Genomic DNA, 5,878 nt, shown 5'->3' with positions numbered 1-5,878 from the left:
GACTCCGGGCCCGGGTATGATGTACCCCCAGCACCCCCCGCTCATAGGCCCTGTGTATACGTACACGCATATGTGAACAAAACACTGTGTGTGGTATGTATCTTTGTTAGGTTCCTAAAAATGAGCTCAACAAATTTATGTTATTTACAACCTCTTCATGACCACCGGAAAAACCCCAAACGACCCCCATGTGGGTCACGACTCCCAGGTTAAGACCCTTGCAAACCTCCAGACTCTCTTTGCAAATCCACACTCTGCAAAGAGGTGGGCAACCGTCTCCTCTCCATAGCAGCCGTCCCGAGGGCAGCGTGCGTGGGTAGTGAGGATCCGACGGTGCAGGAAGGATCTGACTGAGAGGGCTCCCCTCACCGCCAGCCAAGCCAGGTCTTGGTGCTTGTTGGTGAGTTCTGGCGATGAATCATTTTGCCAGACAAGCTGGGCAGTCTGCTCTGGGAACCACGCCACCGGATCCATGGAGTCATTTCCCTGCAGTGCCTGCAGGACATTCCGTGCTGACCACTTGTGGTCAAAGGTGTTGGTCCGGAAGAACCTTTCCACAGGCGACAGATGGGGCGGCAATGTCCAGCTGACTGGCACATTGCGTGGCATCTGCGCCAGGCCCATCCTTCGCAACACCGGGGACAGGTAGAACCTCAGCAGGTAGTGACACTTAGTGCCCACGTGCCTTGGCTCTACACTCCGCCTGATGCAGCCACACACAAAGGTGGCCATCAGGGTGAGGGCGACGTTGGGCAAGTTTTTACCCCCGTTGTCTGGTGACTTGTACATTGTGGCCCGTCGCACCCGGTCCATCCTCGACCCCCAGATGAACTGGAAGACGGCCCGGGTGATCCCTGTGGCGTAGGAGGGAGGGACAGGCCACACCTGCGCCAAGTAATGCAGCCCCAAGAGCACCTCACACCTGATGACCACATTTTTCCCCATTATAGAGAAATGTGCTTCCACAGCTCCAGTTTTTTCCCACCTTGGCTATCCGCTCCAGCCAATTCTTGTCACACGCCTCAACCCTCCCCCCGAGCCAGATCCCCAGCACCTTCAAGAAGTCAGGCTTGATGGTGAAGGGGAATGCAGATCAGTTGGGCCAGTTGCCAAAGAGCATGGCCTCGCTCTTCCTGCGGTTCACCCTGGCTCCGAGGTTTGCAAATAGTCGCCCACAAAGGACACTGACGAAGTTACAAATTCCCCCCTGCGTCAGATGCCCCTTTGTTCTTCCCCCTCCCCCTCATGGCGGTCCCCCCATGCCAAGTCATCCTTTGTTCATTTCCCTTCCCTTTCCAGCTGAACCATGTTGCCACCCTTCTTCAGACCCAAACCAACCCAAAATATTAGGTGTCCATTCCCTCCATTGATGCTGCCTGACCCGCTGAGTTCCTCCAGCACTTTGCCCCTAGTGTATAGGATATAGAACTAGTGGTCAAAACACTCCAGTGATTTGCTCAAGATTCCACAACTGCAGTTTCTTGTGTCTCCATTACACCAACAGAAGGAAACACAACAAACTACAGCTGCTGGAATCTTACATAGAACAAACGGTGGTGGAGTAACTCAGTGGGTCAGGCAGCACCTGAGGAGGGAAAGACAGATGACCTTTCGGGTTGAGCCCCTTCTTCAGACTCGTAGCACAGGAAAGGTGATTTGCAGTTCCTCCTTACACCCTGACTCGATCGCACAGTTACCTGCAGTTCCACTTTACACCAACAGATGTCCCGCTAGCACAGGCGCTGTTACCTGCAGTTCCACTTTACACCAACAGATGTCCCGCTTGTACAGGCGCTGGTGCTGGGAGGCAGCAGCACTACCTGCTGTGTCACTGTGCTGCCCCCTTAGATAACAGAACCAGTGTGAACCGATGGTCGACGTGGACTTGATGGGCCAAAGGGCCTATTTCTAAGCTGTGCCTCTCGAATAAAGGGTCTTGACCCAAAAAATCGTCTGCCCTTTCCCGCCACAGATGGAAAGCCGCTGAGTTCCTCCAGCACTTTGTGTTTTGGATCTGTTGGTGTAAAGTGGGACTAACCTTGGCTGTGATAACGAGGAACTCTGTAAAGAGTAAAATGTAGAATTATGGGGAGTCATTGCAGTGTGAAAGGAGACCAGTCGGCACATTGAGCCCACCTCCTATACAGCGTGGAAACAGGCCCTTCAGCCCAACTTGTCCACACCGGCCAACATGTCCCAGCCACGCTCGTCCCACCGGCCTGCAATTGGTCCATATCCCTCCAAACCTGTCCTATCCATGTACCTGTCTAACTGTTTCTTATACGTTGGGATAGTCCCTGCCTCAACTACCTCCTCTGGCAGCTCTTTCCATACACCCACCACCCTTTGTGTGGAAAAAGTTACCCCTCAGATTCCTATAAAGTCAGTGAATATATGAATAAGTGAATATATTTAAGGCAGAGATAGATTCTTGATTAGTACGGGTGTCAGAGGTTATGGGGAGAAGGTAGGAGAATGGTGTAGATTTGATGGGCTGAATAGCCTAAATCTGCTCCTATCATTTATGATCTTATGGGTGACGTTTCGGGTCAAGACCCTTCTTCAGACTGATTCAGAAGGGTCTCGGCCCGAAACGTCACCCATTCCTTCTCTCCAGAGATGCTGCCTGTCCTACAGCATTTTGTGTCTGTCTTCAATTTAAACCAGCATCTGCAGTTCTTTCCTGCACACTTATGATCTTATACCAGGCCCGTACGAAGCTTTCCAAAAAGGGGGGTGGCATGACAGGATTACAAAAAATTTAATGTGAAATAATGTGCACACTGCGCACATCATGGGCACGAAGCGTGAAGTCCCTCGATGCCAGCTCTGGGGTTTTAGATGCTCTCTCATGCATTCTGAGCCTTACTTTGGAGCATTTTTGCACCAAATTTATGACCATTATTTCAGAAATTAACAGATATCTGAGAGGTAGCTTTTTCACACAAAGGGTGCTGGGTGTATGGAACGAGCTGCCAGAGGAGGTAGTTAAGGCTGGGACTATCCTAATGTTTAAGAGACATTTGGACACGTACATGGATAGGACAGATTTAGATGGATATATGGGCCAAACGCGTGTGAGTGGGACTAGTTTAGATGGGACATGTTGGTCGGTGTGGGCAAGTTGGGCTGAAGGGCCTGTTTCCACACTGCATCATTCTATGACTAAAAAGTTAAGAAGAAAAATGCATGTAGATAAGTAGAGCAGATTTAGAAACATAAGAACATAGAAAATAAGTGTAGGGCTTGGCCATTCGGCCCTTCGAGCCTGCAACACCATTCAATATGATCATGGCTGATCATCCAACTCAGTATCCTGTACCTGCCTTCTCTCCATACCCCCTGATCCCTATAGCCACAAGGGCCACATCTAACTCCCTCTTAAATATAGCCAATGAACTGGCCTCAACTACATTCTGTGGCAGAGAATTCCAGAGATTCACCACTCTCTGTGTAAAAAATGTTTTTCTCATCTCAGTCCTAAAAGATTTTCCCTTTATCCTTAAACTGTGACACATTTTTCTGGACTTCCCCAACAACGGGAACAATCTTCCTGCATCTAGCCTGTCCAACCCCTTAAGAATTTTGTAAGTTTCTATAAGATCCCCCCCAATCTTCTAAATTCTAGCGAGTACAAGCCGAGACCAAAGCTGTACGCAATACTCCAGGTGTGGTCTCACCAAGACCCTGTACAACTGCAGTAGAACCTCCCTGCTCCTATACTCAAATCATTTTGCTGTAAAATGCTAACATACCATTCGCTTTCTTCACTGCCTGCTGCACCTGCATTTCTACTTTCAATGACTGGTGTACCATGACACCCAGGTCTCGTTGCATCTCCCCTTTCCTTAATTGAAAGAGGAGTGAAATGTAAAGGCAGAGAGAGGTTTATGGGTGGAAAGGAACATAGGAAAGGAGGGGGGAGAGTGGGCCTGGGCAGATGGGTGAAGGGAAAATAGGCACAAAGTGCTGGAGTAACTCAGTGAGTCAGGCAGCATCTCTGGAGATTATATTTCGGGTCAAGACCGTTCTTCAGTAATATTCATGATGTGACATGCATAGACATTCCTGAATGTTACCCAAACCATCGTGGGCTACTTTGTTACGGTGCTTGCCCTCTCCTATAATGTCTCTGCTGCCTTGGTGGAAACTTAAGAAATTCCTGCTCATCTCCTTCCTAAAGGAATGTCTTTTAATTCCAAGGCTGTGGCCACTGGTCCTAGACTCTCCCACTAGTAGAAACATCCTCTCCACATCCACTCCATCCAGGTTTTTACCAGACTGGGACATGGTGTGAAGCTGTTGCAGTCTGTCCCAGTCTGGTAAAAACCTGGATGGAGTGGATGTGGAGAGGATGTTTCTACTAGTGGGAGAGTCTGAAACATCGCCCATTCTTTCTGTCCACAGATGCTGCCTGTCCCGCTGAGTTACTCCAGCATTTTGTGTCTACCTCCCAGTCTTTTTAATGTGTTTAGCTTTTAACTTTAGAGATACAGAGCAGAAACAGACCCTTCGGCCCACCATGTCCGTGCCACCCCGTACACTATCAAACACACGAGGGACAATTTACAATTTTTACCAAAGACAATTAATTTACAAACATTCACGTATTTGCAGTGTGGGAGGAAACTGGAGCACCCAGAGAAAACCCACGCGGTCCATGAGGAGAAAGTACAAACTCCACACAGACAGCACCCGTAGTCAGGATCGAACCCGGGTCTCTGGCGCTGGAAGGCAGCAACTCTACCGCTGCACCACCGAGTTTTACTGAGGTTCACCATGGATTCCTGTAACTGCGGTTGCGAGCTAAAGCCACTAGAGGGGGTATGTTACCCAGCCCTCAATATCTCCAATCATTGTTTCCATTTTACTCTCAAACTTGCCTGAATAAAATCAGTAATCCCTATTGTATGTTGGCAATCATTATTTGAATCATGCTACATCAATAATGTTCATGGATTCAATGATTGCATTTCAATGATATCAATGATATGGATGAGAACATACAGGGCAAGATTCGCAAGTTTGCAGATGATACAAAAGAGGGTGGTTTTACAGTGAAGATGGGTGTGAAAAATTGCAGCAGGAACTTGATCGATTGGCCAGGTGGGCGGAGGAATGGTTGATGCAATTTAAAACAGAGAAGTGTGAGGTGTTGCATTTTGGGAAGTTTAACATGGGCAGGACCTACACAGTGAATGGTCGGGCTGTGGCTAGTGTTGTAGAGCAGAGGGGTCTAGGAGTACAGGTGCATGGTTCCTTGAAGGAGGAGCCGCAGGTGGATAGGGAGGTCAAAAAGGCTTTTGGCACATTGGCCTTCATCAGTCAGAGTATTGAGTATAAAGGTTAGGAGATTATGTTCATAAGGTCATAAGTGATAGGATTAGAATTAGGCCATTTGGCCCAACAAGTCTACTCTGCCATTCAATCATGGCTGATCTAGCTCTGCCACCTAACCCCATTCTCACGCCTTCTCCCCATAACTCCTGATACCCGTACTAATCAAGAATCTATCTATCTCTGCCTTAAACATATACATGGATTTGGCCTCCTCAGCCTTCTGTGGTAAAGAATTTCACAGATTCACCACCCTCTGACTAAAGAAATTCCTTCTCATCTTCCTAAAGGAATGTCCTTTAATTCTGAGGCTATGACCTCTTGTCCCAGATTCACCCACTGGTGGAAACACCCTCTCCACATCCACTCTAACCAGGCCTTTCACCATTCTGTAAGTTTCTGTACGATTCTGTGCTTTTCACCATTCTGTACGTATGTTACAGTTGTATTAGATGTTGGTGAGGCCGCATTTAGAATATCATGTCCTGTTCTGGGCACCATGTTATAGAAAAGATATTGTCAAACTGGAAAAGGTACAGGG

The sequence above is a fragment of the Leucoraja erinacea genome, unplaced genomic scaffold (assembly GCF_028641065.1).
Source record: "Leucoraja erinacea ecotype New England unplaced genomic scaffold, Leri_hhj_1 Leri_185S, whole genome shotgun sequence".
NCBI lineage: Eukaryota > Metazoa > Chordata > Chondrichthyes > Rajiformes > Rajidae > Leucoraja > Leucoraja erinaceus.
Note: the sequence above shows the minus strand (reverse complement) of the source record.